A 14,341-nucleotide genomic window follows, 5' to 3' on the forward strand; every position below is an offset into this window, starting at 1 on the left:
TGTCTGAGTTCCACTTGCCGCAGATTCCCGTGTACAGGATATCGTGATGAGTTTCCATTTCCGCAGCGAGCGAGTGCTCTAGAGTTAATTCCCCCAAGTCATGTTATTATCGGCCGTTAAAGTCCAGTTCCGTTTCCCATCTCGTCAGTGGAAAAACCTATCATCACAGAATGCTGAAAAGCAAGCAAGGAAGAGAATGAGGGAGCTGTTGAACGAATTAGTTTAAGATCTCGCAGCAGAGCAACCTCCAACAACACAGCAGCTTCCAGCACAGCACCATCCACGTGCACAATGCGCCCCACCCCCCTCCCCCCCCCCCAAAAAAAAAAGCAGAGTTGAGGGAAAAAAAGCTGAAATAAGAAGAAAGCGAAGCGGAGACACTGAGAGGAGGGACTTGAAAAGGAAGAAGAAAGAATTGCAAGAAATAGAAATCAGAAGAACACTTGAAGAAATGAGGAAAAAGAAAAGAGAAGAAGCAAATAGACAGAGGATTGAAAAGAGAGAGAGAGAAGGGTGTGGAAGAGAACGAAGAGAGCACGAGAAGACAGAGAAGAAAGAGAGCCTGAGAAAATCTCTTGTTCTTGTTGCTGAAATCGACGGCTTCTAGCATGGACCAGAGCCCTTTACAACCTTGTTCCCAGGGTCTCTCTCTCCCCGCCCCCAGTAACTGGCTTTTGCGTGTGACCGTTTGGAATTTTCAGCGTCCTGGCAATTTAATACTGGCGGTCGCGCGGCTCATCCAGCTGAGAGTCGCAAAATAGACAATTTTTCCAGTTTCTGGATCACATCATGGGGAAATGGTAGAAGTTTTGCTAGGTTGTCCAATTCGATATTGAAGCGATCACGATGCCGCTTTGAAGGATTCAAGGACCCTTTGAGGCTGAAAAAAGTAGAACAAACAATTAACTTTGCAAACACTCACTGACAATACAAATTAATACGTTACTTACTTTATCGAACTGAAAAACAGTTTAGATTCTGCACATGCTCTGATTGGCTACAAAGCTACATGTACGTTCTAATCACACTAAGAGACCACTGTTTAATAGTTGTTATTGTTTTCTTGGCATTAGATCTAACATCTTTACATATAAAAGAAGCCAAGGCAAAATGATACACTGCCATAAGCACTCCAGTTAAGGCCGTGGGGGACACCTTAGGCTCATCATTATGCATTTATTTAAAGCGTATGCACGAAGTACAACGACTGACATCGACAACTTTACGAGATATTTATGACTGGACTAACATATGAGCGCGTGCACGTGATTTGTAAAAAAATCCCTGTTCCTTTGATATTTTAACTAATTTAAAACAACACTTAGCGATATACGTTCATATAGATTGTAGGAAGTCTTTGAGCTTATCAGTTCATTTATTTACTATATGAAAGATTCTCTGGCACATAAAGGCTCCGTTCTGTGGAACATGGTCAGTTTTAAGGAACACGATTTTACGCAGTTGAGTAAAAACGACTTGTTTAACCCCACAAGAACAAAAGATTATATAAAAGAATTTAAATTCAACACCATAACTGCCTCGAGCGTGCGCCGCAGAGATCGGAATTTTATATATGATTGATATTTATACTATGTGAATAGGACTTTTTATTATTTTATACAGGGCCTCAAACCCGCTATAAAGAATTATGTTATTTTACAACAGCCCAGTAGCTTTGAACACGCAAAGTCGCAGGCCCGCTTAAAGGAGTCTTTGCCAGACCCTCAGCCGGCAGATAGAAAAGACGAAATTTTACAAGTTTTAGCCAAAATGCAAACTAGCGGCAATAATTCACAGCCCGCTGTAGCGGCTTATAATACGCCATACAATAGCGGTAGATCCCAGGGCCAAGAATTTAAAAAAGAAAAGCCTTTAGAAAAAAGCCCTTATCTCGACAAGTGAGACAAGAAATACGCAGAGCTCGTAATGAACAAACCAACGGCCAAGACTATAGAAACCACCGTAGCTTTGACGGGCGACCCATCTGCCACTACTGTAGAAAAGTAAGCCATATTGCGTTCGCATGTAGGAAGCGACAAGCTGATAATAGGGACCCGCGAATTCCTTTTCAAGGGCGAACACGGGATGCAAACCCGAGGGCCGGGGATGAACGACGCAGTTTCGTTCCTCCTGGTGAACAAAATTTAAACTATATTCGACTTTTTTTGAACCGGGACAAGAAGGGGTCGTTTTAGATGTAAATAATATTTCAACTAGCGAAGATTCGACTTGTGTTCTTTCTACTAATGTGCCAGTGACAGAATTTACTAGATCTGAAGGAAATGTTGATTTAAGTAGTGATAACAAACCTGAGAATCAAGCTGTGTTTAATTCGCGCGAGTCTTCTATCCCGGGGAGGCTCGAAAACAATTCAATAGCTGAAGTTAAGCCAGAATATTTTGCAGTGCGATCTGAACAAATGGAAGACCGCAAGCGAAGAGAAAGAGAATTAGCAGAGGAAAATTCAGGTCCAAAGACAACTTTAGCAGATCTTGAGTGTAGCAAATTAAATAGCGAACCAGTTTTTGTAAACAAAACTAAAACAGTTAGGTTTGATATACCAGATTCTCAGGAAGAAAAAGACAAGCCTGTCACAGTAGAAATGAATACTGTTAGTTTAATCCAGGACAATAACAGTTCTGCTCATGATAATTTTGAACTTATGGATGGTGTTGGGACACAATTAAATACGCAATCGAACAATATGCGTGAAATGCAGGAAATTATTTCTGAAAACGAATATTATACAGGAAGCGCGCAGGGAGAATTTAGTGAAACTGCGCTAAATCAGACTCAAACTTATGGTTTTAAAACTAATTCACGGCAAAGTGAATATAGCGCTGACGTAACTAAGGAAAGCAGTGATGTAATTTGTGGAAATGAAATTTTAGAAGATTCTATGTTGCTAACTAATTCTACAGTTCAACATGAAATAAATTTAGCTGATGCGGTTATGACGCCGGAGGTGCAAGAATTGAATTTTGAAATAGCAGAAATTGAGGAACCAGGAATTGTATTAGGACAACGTCAAATTCAAATCGAAGATCCTGGACAAAAATAACAGTTGCTAAAGAAATTTCCCACGTAAAAAATAAATTTGTTAAATGTTGCTCGAAGCAAAAGAAACAGTTTTTCGCTAACAGAACAAAAACGCTTAAGTCTTCGTGTTCAAAATTAAAGAAGAAAATTGTTAAGTTATTCCGTAGGCCTCGCGTACATCTTTTGATTGACGGAGACTGCGATGAATTGTGTTCTGATAATGAAAACGAAATAAAAACAACATTTATTACGAAATGTAGCGATGTTAGCGAGCATGATGTAATAATGAATCCTTGTAGTGATATTCCAGAAGAGGGAAATGCAATTGAAATTACACAGACAGCAAATTATGCGCCGCCGCGACAATCATTTGTTTGTTTTGGAAATGTCAGCACAGAAGACCTGAGCACAATAACCGCTGACCAGCGTGACATAAAGATACAGTCAGCTCAAATAAACACAAATTGTGATAGCGAGTCTGTCGATGAACAGTACCGTGATAAGTCTAGTAAACTTGAAAACCTGGAAAGCATGACTAAACATGACAAAAGATATAGACTCACAACAGATAATGAAGGTTTACTTGAACAAAAGGAGGTGACAGTTAAATGTATCAGTGAAAATAATGACATAGAAACTAAAGAAGAGCCTATCATATATGAAGAATCAAATAATTATGCACATGTGATGCCAAAACAGGGAGAAATTGACGTTAATGATAGGTTTATTGCACTTTTGAGTTCTATACCGTTAGTGTCGCCTTCGCAGAATATTTCAATTACAGAATATTTTAATTACTGGACACATAAATGGTAAACCAGTTACTCTTTTGATAGACACAGCTGCTAATGTCAGCGCTATTAGGGCAGCGATATGGCGACAAATTCCGCAATTGACTAAACATCATCCGTCGCCAACACCAATAACACAAATTAAAGCTGTTAATGGACAGACAATACCTGTGGTCGGACAAGTACAAGTGCCTTTCGTGATTGATGATAAGGCTTATCCATTTGATGTCTTAATTATAGAAACAATAGCTTATGATGTGATATTGGGGCGAGATTTCCTAGAATACTATAATGCTCAAGATAGATTTACAACAGCGCATTGTGGAATTAAATCTCGACCCAGTCCCTTTTGGGTCAATGGCAACATTTGTCCACGGAAGACCCCGTGAGCAGCCTGGGACCTTGTATTTATTCATGCTAAGTTAAGTTTCATTCTCCCACCTCGTTCAGAAGTTATAGTCCCTGGGGAATTTAGGACACCCGTGGGTTGGAACAATCGGACAGGTTGGTTTAATAGAACCAAGAACAGAATGGAACCGAAGATATCAAATCGTAGGGGCAGCTCAAATAGTTAAGGCCTGGCCCGAAGGCACTACTGTTGGACGAAAAGTCCAAGGAAAAAAACGCTTTTATCACTCACAATGGTCTTTATGAATTCAATGTTTTACCGTTTGGGCTCTGCAACAGTCCAGCTACATTTCAGAGGCTTATGACGCATGTTTTGAGGGGTCTAGAATGGGACATCTGCCTAGTTTACATTGACGACTTAATCATATTTTCAAGAACGTTTGATGATCATTTACTTCATCTTGAACAGGTATTCAAACGCCTGAGAGATGCCAACGTTCGATTAAAACCTAGCAAATGTTATTTTGTACAACGAAAAGTGGATTATCTAGGTCACGTGGTGTCTGCGGAGGGACTAAGCCCCAATCCTAACAAAATTCAGGCAGTAAGGGATTTTCCAGTTCCTAAAAACAACACGGGCATAAGAGCTTTCTTGGGACTTTGGAATTACTACCGCCGTTTCATTAAAGACTTTGCACAAATTGCCTCGCCACTAAACAGACTAACCAGTAAGAACATGAAATTTGTGTGGACCGAGAACTGTCAGAAAGCCTTCGATACTCTCCAATGCGCGCTCGTTTCGGCCCCAGTCCTCTCGTACCCTGATTTCTCTCTACCTTTTCAACTATATGTCCATGCTAGCCAAACAGGTATAGGGCTGACACTAGGGCAAATTGTAGATGGGAAAGAGGTGGTCATTGCATACGCAGGTAGAGACTTTAACCAGGCAGAACGAAACTATAGTGCAACTGAAAGAGAGGCTCTTGCAGTTATTGATGGTATTAAGCGTTTTCAATCTTACTTGTATGGTCGCCGATTTTACATTCATACTGATCATAGTGCCTTGAAGTGGCTTATGTCTATACAAGATCCTACGGGACACCTTGCTCGATGGTCTCTATTAATTCAACAATTTGACTTTGAAATTATTCATCGACCAGGTAAATCAAATGGTAATGCAGATGCGTTGACAGGAGACCTTATGGTACATGTAATCTCAATGCTATAGCAGTGCTGGCTACAAACCGAACGATATGAATCAAAGAAAAGATCAGGACCATGACATATGACTACTGAAAAGGACACTCTACCTCAGATAATGTTCGCTAAACATGCTCCATCAGAGGATGTGAAGACGAGAAAGCAACGAATTTGGACACAGAGTAGGAAAAGCCACAAAGATGAAATGTCCAGCTAGTACTACCTCATCCATTACGTTACAAAGTGTAGTCCATGCCCATGATGATCATCGGGGGGACATTTAGGCTAAAGACCTAAAAGAGGAAGAGAGCGTTATTGGAGGGGATGAAAGGAGTCAAACATTGGGTCGATCATACGTAGACTGTGCCACGCAAACAACCTACGAAAAGCCGAGCACCGCTTCTACCAATACCAGTTGAGGGCGCGTTTGACCGATTGGCTGTCGACTGTTTAGGGCCACTTCCGGTCACGTGGCGGAAATAGATATCTGTCGTCGCAGAATATTTAACCAAATGGCCTGAGAATTGCAGTTAGTGATATCACAGCGGCCACATAGCCAAGCTTGCAGAGAATTATCCCACGACACGGTGGCCTAGGACTTGCCAGATCGAGGCACAAATTTTCTTTCCGCATTAGTGACTGAAGTGTGCAAATTACAAAGCATCAAAAAGCTAAACACCACAGCTTATTATCCACAAACGGATGGTAGTAGAAAAAATGAACTCCACACTTTGTCAGACTTTGTCAACGTTTGTAAGCAAAATCAGAAGGACTGGGACCTTTTGTCCCCGCTGCGCTCTTGCTTTTCGTACCTCTCCATCGGAATCTACTGGGGAGTCGCCGTTTTACTTGCTCTATGGGCGGGAACCTCGACTTCCAATGGATGTTAGTCAGACAGATGTCAATGTGTGCAAATAGAAGGACGGGACCTTTTGTCCCCGCTGCGCTCTTGCTTCGTACCTCTCCATCGGAATCTACTGGGGAGTCGCCGTTTTACTTGCCTCTATGGGCGGGGACCTCGACTCCCAGATGGATGTTAGCGAACACAGGTGCAGAATTGTTAAGAACATAGAGTTGTTGCAACAAATTGCTCTGGAAAATATTGCTCGCGCCCAGCAAAAAATGAAGGAATACTATGATCGCTCCTCGCAGGAGCCTAACTTTTTGGAGGGTGACAAAGTTTGGGTTTTTACCCCACAAAGAAAAAGGGGCTTATCTAAGAAACTATTGCACAACTATCATGGTCCTTACCGTGTTGTAGAACGTCTAAGCCCCGTACATTACCACCTTCGTACTTGCTCTAACACCCCAGTAACATCGATAGTGCATGCTAACCGCATGAAAATCTATGTTGATCCTCATGACCGCCCAATCACTCCACCACGCGAAGACGTAGATGAACCATATCTCACAGAATCTGACTTACCACGTGACAGTTTTACCCCAGAACAAACCGATACGGTCACGAACACTCCAAGTACAGAGAACACGCCATCCTCACATGAAAACACTTCTGACACACTAATTGATAACGAGACCATATTCAATGCAGAAAAATTACTTGACAGTCGCAATCGTAGAGGGAAACTCGAGTATCTAGTGAAATGGGTTGGGTATCCCCGTCGGAGGCCACTAGGGAACCATCCTCTAACATTTTAGATCCACGACTGATTGAGAGTTTTCATGCTACAACTTCAACAATCTAATTGCTTTAACTCTGCTTTTTTTAGGTTCATTATCTAAACAAAATGGTTAGCCCAAATCATCGTATACTGGTTTTAGGTAATTCTTTTATATGGCGCCTGGAAAAATTTATTGAAGGGGCACAGTTTACTTGTTTGGATCGGCGGTTCGGATTGGCTGACAACTTTTTGGTCAAAATTCAAGGGGTTGGAGGAAGAACGGTCAACTCGTTACGTGATTTCGACTTACATTTTGTAACCTCATTCTAGCCAACACTAATTATTTTGGAAATAGGATCTAATGATTTGTGTAATCCGCTCTCACCTGTGCCACTTATCGCAGCTAATATTTTACATCTGATACAACTACTTCATTACGCTTTTAATGTTCCACACATCATTGTAAGTCAGGTTTGCAAACGTAATCCAAGTAACCTTGCTTACCCGTCATATAAAACTAGAGTCTACCACCTAAACTACATTTTGTTGCGACTCATTAAGCAGATACCCTTTGCTACCTTTCGGTTTCACCAACGAGTGACTAGAAATGTTGCGCCCATTCTTTTGCCAGACGGCGTACATTTCAATTCTAACGGGAACCATTTACTTTATCACAGTTACCATGATGCAATAGCCTCTTATATTCTTAACCACGCTCACCGGCATTCTAATCGTAATCGTTTCGTCTCTTTTAGGCCACCATGGTCACGTCCACGCCGTTATGCTCCTTACTAATACGTTTGATGCGTAATCTTAACCTTATAGCAATCCTTACACTTATGCTCATGACCAATGCTGACCATATGGATTCCACAGGCAAACGAGTAACGTTTTACCCTTCATCGCTAATGCTTAGCCATAATGTTCGACCGCTTATTTTCTATTCGGATACTAAGCTAATGTACTCAACCATAAAACTGAAACCCTTTTCCCCGGGCCCCCCCATAAAAAATTCAACTGTTCCGCTACTTATAACGCGTTCTTTACCAGCCTTCTCCACTCTATTTAAGGTACACAGAAGGTAATGACTCGTTTGCTGTCACTGTCCAGTTTTTCCAACCTTTTAGAATGTGACTCACATCTTAGGAGGTATTTTCAATATGCTACAGGGTTGCCTAGTCGCATGGTTTGCCCGCGTCATTACCAGCCAACCTTGGCCGCATGCAAAGCATGGGCGCTTAAAAATTGTAAAGAACTCACAGCACTGAACAAATGTTTTTACAGGACGGTAATCGCCAACGCCACAGTAGTTTCCTTTAATTTGTCATGCAGGCCTTCTCGGAGTTTTACAAAAAATCTATATTGCGCTCGGTCATTCTTGTGAGCCCAATCACGTTGCAAATTTGAAAGTCACTTTACAATCAATATCATCTAGCTCAGGTCTCGCACAATCTCTGATCCATACGATTAATGGCAAATTTGTCTATTTGGTTAGGACGAACAACGCTTTGACTACCAAATTAAATCGACTTTCACAAGATATTCGTCTCGTTGATCGCACATTTTCACAGTGGCAATCTCAGTTGAATGCGTTCGCCAAATCAAATACTTGTCATGATTCTACAATGCTAGAATTTCTGTCCAAACATTCCACAGCTGTAAATCGCGCATTTATTTCTTTATTGCGACTCGCTGAGATTCAGGATGTTTTACATCAATTTGCAAGCTTAGAAAGTCAATCATTATTCGGTTTTCCACAATTACCTTCATTTTTACACTCTCAAATTTTGTCACGTTTGTCAACAGATACTCAAATGGCACATACAGCTAAGGCTTTAGACGATGGTTTTTCAGTCTTAATCAACCCCATGGTCGATATTGAGCATCATGGGTCATACATAGAAGCTAGTGTTCTTTTAACATTACCAGAAATTCCGAATGGAAAGGCATTTTGTACAGTTGAGAATCTAACTCCTATTAAGTTCAACTCGTCTAACGTTTGTTATACTGGACCAATTACTAGGGAAAACCTTGTGCTCTTAACTTGCCCCCATTCTACTCAGATTTTAACCACAGAGGCTTTAAGTAAATGCTATCAAGATTTGTCAACATTTATTTGTCCAACTAACTTGCTTAATGTCGCTACTAATATTAGCTGGCTTGGTTTCCCTTTTAACCTTGACTCTAAACTCACCTTTCCCCGAAATCACGTGCAAGCTAGAGACTGTACTAACCTTCACCCGATGCTAAACCTTGGTGGACGAATCTTTTTGGCTACTATGACCACTACCCTACAGTTGCGTTCAGGAACTTTGGTTACGGCTCCACTTGCCGTATACCACTTCCCTTGCAACGAAAGCTTTGATGGCATGATCACCGGCCTTGGGCGCTGCCCAGAGCACATGACTGTGTCTGTACCGCTGGCCTCAGCCGCTAATATTCATTTTGTACCTTGGGCTTCACTAACGGCTAACACAACCATGGAATACTTTAATCATGTAACATTATCTGTACCTACACCAGTGGCCTTGAACCAATCCATTTTGGACAGCCTCGACGCAACTTTCACCGCTTTGGATGGCCAATTAACTCAATCCTTACAATCAACCTCTGCTGACATTGCTGATATTCAGGAAGCGTCCATTTCTCTAACAGCTGATTATGTCGCCTATTCCGCCTTGAGTGTTGGCCTATTGAATCTTATACTTAACTTCGTGTCATTTTACTTCCACTCCAGGAAACATGGAAATTCCAGTCGGTGCAACACCTGCAGACGCCCGTTGCTTACCTTGCCAATTCAGAATGCAGAACAAGGTGGGCAACAGGATGACCATGACGTCGGTGAGTCACCTCACTAACATTTCTTCGTACTTTCAAGCCTTTGCCAACTCCCCTTATCGCTGGTGCCCACACTGTGGCCGTACACACGGCCTTAAGACAATTTGCCTTCCACAGCCTTTCTTCGACGAGGATACCGTGACAATTATAATTTCACTCGCAAACGGCGACCTTACCTTCGCCTCTCAACCAGTCTCACACATGGATGTTTTATTTGTTATTACGTATTTTGTTTTTGACGAGGAGTACTCGTGGCCTTTTCTCAGGGCATCCCTTCGGTCTCTCAACCTGCCCGCAACGCTCAGAGAAGTCCTAGACAACATGGACACGGTTTTCATGTTGACTTGGATGTTTGAACACGGGATGACCTACACCGCAGAACATTTTATTACCTGGCTCAGTTCAACCACTCCCAGGCTCCAGGCTTTTACCTTCTCCGACATTCCGTGGTCATACCGCACTTTCCGCGGTCTTGTCAAAATCTTCAACTACTATTTCTCCAGACCTCTCGCCGGCTCCGACAGTGAGGAAGAATGGGACGCCCCCACTGGTCAACCAGGTTACCCCTACAGCATGTGGCGACAACGACATTATGAATACGTTTAGAGACACTTCTCCTTATTTTACTTTCATTTTGACACTTTACTATTCACTTTCTTTTCACTTATGTTATAATTTCAAACCTGTTTTCTTATTTTGATGGCCGCCGGGAGGCGCCATTCTAAAGGGGGGAATAATATGTTGGGCAATATTTTGGAAAATTTTAAAGGTTTTATGGGAAGATTTTAATATAAGTTTTTTTGGTGACTCTTTTCATATTTTACGGGGAAATTTTAATATTATCTAGGTGTCGGTTCTTTTTAGTATTTCGAGGGATATTTTATTAACTTTGGGATATTTAGGGTGTTTTTGGGAATTATTTATCTTGGGTAAACAACGGCAAACCGAGCGGCTAGCCGACACAAGCTGTTGGATCTTACATATTTCGCGCCCTTTCAGATCCCTTAGGAATTCTATTACATCATTAGCTTTTGTTTTTACTTTTATATTTAAATTCACGGCGTCGTTTAGTTAGTTTTCCGTCATAGTGTTGTACGAGCTGTAGCGCAGTTTTCTGCAGTTTTCGCCTGTTTTATACAGATAACCACTTTCGCGGCCACAGCGCCAAAAAATGTAAGTTTGTTTATAGTTCGTTTTCGCTACCTTGTAATTTGTGCTTTATAAGTTTCTTTATTTTGCTTTTCAGTTTAAACCTCGCTAAAGACCTCGCTAAAGATCTCGCTAAAGACCTCGCTAAAGACACTGAACTTCAATCTAAATATACTGTTTACTGTGTGAGAGTTTACTATTGTGTGGTTTACTGGTCGCGAGAATTTATTTCGCCTTATGGCAGCTACATAAGTTTAAAATTTTTGAGTTTACCTGGATACAATGGATGCGAACGAAGAAGTTCCCGATGATCCTGGCGTTCGTGTCAGCGCGCGCACGAGGGTGCCGAGTAAACATCTTGATCAGGAAGGCGTTCTCTTTGAGAAACTTCGTCGTCTCAAAAAGGAAAGATCGGGTTATCTTTCGGCTGTAACTTCGAAGAGGAACGAAATCGACGCGCTGTTATTATACGAGGAGAACATTCAGCTTGTGAAGGAGAAAACGCCTGGTTTTATGGCTGCATTCGAAGCATTTAAGGAGGCTCATGTTACTTATTTGTCGAATCTTCAAGACGAGACAAGCGTGACAAGATGTCAGGAACAATTTGTTTACGAGTCTTCGCAAGCAGACAACTTCTGTCAAAAGGTTCGAGAGTGGATTAGAAGTGTGGAATTATCGCTAAGCTTAAACTCTGAAATCAACCCTGAGGACTCTGCGAGTCAGATCGCTTCTCGTACCTATTCTAAGTCTTCAACAAGACAATCACGTCGTTCGAATCGTAGTGGTTCACAAAGAAGCAGTACCTCATCCTTAACGGTTGTACGAGCAAAGGAAATAGCTCGTATCGCGGAGCTGAAAGCAGAGGCAGCTGCGTTTAAGAAACGTCAAGCGTTAGAAGAACAAAGGTTTCGTTTGCAACAAGAGCAAGAGCGTTTAACACTGGAAACCGAAATCGCTAAGTCCGAAGCCAAACAACAAATTTTAGCCACAATCATGGAAGCCGACCAGCGTTCGTTTGTGCCGTGCCAGACAACTTTTGTGCCCAAAGTAAGCAAGGGAAATGTTCCAACACCGAGCGTCACAGGAAATAAGCCATTACCAGTAAAAGATGGCCGCCATTCTACCGTTGATCCGGAATTGCCTGATCATGAATTGTTCAAACGTCCAGAATTACCTGACAAGAAAGCATGTACCGCAGAATCTGAACACTCTGCGGCTTCATCGTCGCCGAGCTTGAGGGCTTTCAATGAAATGCTAGAGCTTCATCAGCACCAAAACGACCTTCAGCGGCAGCAGAATAAAATCGTGGAAATGCTGGCGACACAACAGAAGAAAAGTAATCTTCCCCAGCAGCGAGTTCCAGTTTTCGATGGTGATCCAATAGAGTACGGCCCGTTTGTCAGAGCATTTGAAAACATCATTGAGACTAAAACCTCAGATAGCAATGAGAGGCTATACTATCTCGAACAGTTTACCAGCGGCGATGTTAAAGAGCTTGTTCGTTCATGTCATTTTCTTCCACCGGACAAGGGTTACCAAGAAGCTCGACGGCTATTGAAAAAGAAGTGTGGTGACGATTATCGCGTCGTAACCGCCTATGAAAGCAAGGCGCTGAATTGGCCTGAGGTGAAACCAGAGGACAGCACCTCCCTGAACAAATTTTCTATTTTCCTTATGAGGTGCAAAAACGCTATGGTAAGCAGCAAATATGTTACTGCCAAATATTTTCTGGTTTTCCGTATTTCCTTTCGATCCCTTTGTAGTTTCTTTTGCGTTATTATCTTTAGCTTTTGTGGCTTTTGCCGCGGATATACTTGCCTACGTATAATCTACAAACAAAGAAATCTATTTTCCTTTGTATTAGCTAGCATTTTGTCGAACGTGCTCAGGAAACTTTTCCAGTTCTAGTCAACGTGTCATCGTGTTAAGATCAAAAGTAAGGCTCAACGTCAACGCTGTGAAATCCCTAACGCGGACACAGAAGTAAGTCTTTTTCACTTTGTGCATGTTACGTTTTATAAGTCGTTTTGCATCGTTCCGAAGTTTGTTTTCATAGTTTAAGGTAGTTTCTAGTTAGTCTAATTGTAGTTTTCGCTGTATTTACTTTTTAGTTTTCGAAACCGCTTCTACCGCTTCTACCGCTTTTATCGCTTAGTACCACTTTGTACCGCTTTACCGAATCACTTTGTACATCTACTCATCGCTTCGCTACGCATCGCTTCGTTTGTTAACGTCTCATCGCTTCGCTTCAATAAACTTTGTTTACATCCTTATCGTCGTGAGCATCATTATTGTAGCAAATGGTATAAAAGCGCGTCAAGAATTTTCTGTTCTAACGTGGGATTTAACGATCGTCCTGTGAGTAACACTCTACGCTCACATTCGTTTCGAAAATTCTCGATTTGATTTGTGAATTCAGTGCGTGCCATTCAACGCAACGTCCAAACGCTTGGTTCGTCTGAATTGCAAACGAAAACGTCCGAATTCGAAATGGCAACGAACGGAGCCACGTGCTCAGACAAAGGAACACTGAGTGAAGGTGACGACGTCACGCTCAGAAATAGCGATGAACAATTAGAACTCACGAGCCTTCAAGTTATCGAAGAAGAAAACCCCGAAACTCTAGAAGACGAAGAAGAAGACAAAAACGCCGAAAACCTCGAAAACGATCCAAATGAAGAATCTCAAAGGATTCGGAATTTAACGGAAAAGGGCGAGGAAGAAAAAATTTGTCGGCTAAAACAAAAACGAACGAATGCATTAACGGCGGTTTCCCGCAAACGAACCGACATCAACAAATTAATGACCGACCGGAGAAACCTGGATGTCGTCAAAACTGAACTTAATCAATTGGACAGTTTATGTCAACAATTCCATGACGCCCACAATTTCTATTTTGAGGAGCTACCCACACCAGAAGAAAAAGAAATCGCATATCGCTATTTTGATGAAAAGGAAAATGACATTTTCAAGTATCGAAAGGAAGTCACTAATTGGATCCTTGAGTGTGAAGCAAGGATTAGCGATCATATCGAACGATTATCGGATAAGAGGTCATCCAAGTCACGCTCATCGCATTCGTCACGGTTATCACGCTCTCTGCAATCGGCTCGCATGAAAGAAAAAGCCAAAGTCGCCGAATTAATGGCAGAACGCTCCATGCTAAACGAAAAAATCAAACTTCAAGCCGCTGAAGAACAATTACAAATCGATCTTGAAATTGCCAAAGCCAAAGCCAGAGAACGAGCCTTCGAAGAAATGGAAAGGGAACAAAAACTGAATTTACCGGAAGATGACGAAACTCGTGACTCATTTCTTGCGTTACCACCACCCACCACTGGTCGCAAACAGGAA

The 14,341-nt window shown here is 41.9% G+C and overlaps 1 pseudogene; it reads left to right on the top strand.

Moving 5' to 3' along the window:
• Positions 1-10,814: 10,814 nt before the first annotated feature.
• Positions 10,815-11,972, top strand: LOC144647940 (uncharacterized; annotated as a pseudogene).
• Positions 11,973-14,341: the final 2,369 nt, after the last annotated feature.

Source organism: Oculina patagonica, chromosome 4 (genome assembly GCF_052425735.1).
Source record: "Oculina patagonica isolate OP01 chromosome 4, crgOcupat, whole genome shotgun sequence".
In the NCBI taxonomy this organism is placed as follows: domain Eukaryota; kingdom Metazoa; phylum Cnidaria; class Anthozoa; order Scleractinia; family Oculinidae; genus Oculina; species Oculina patagonica.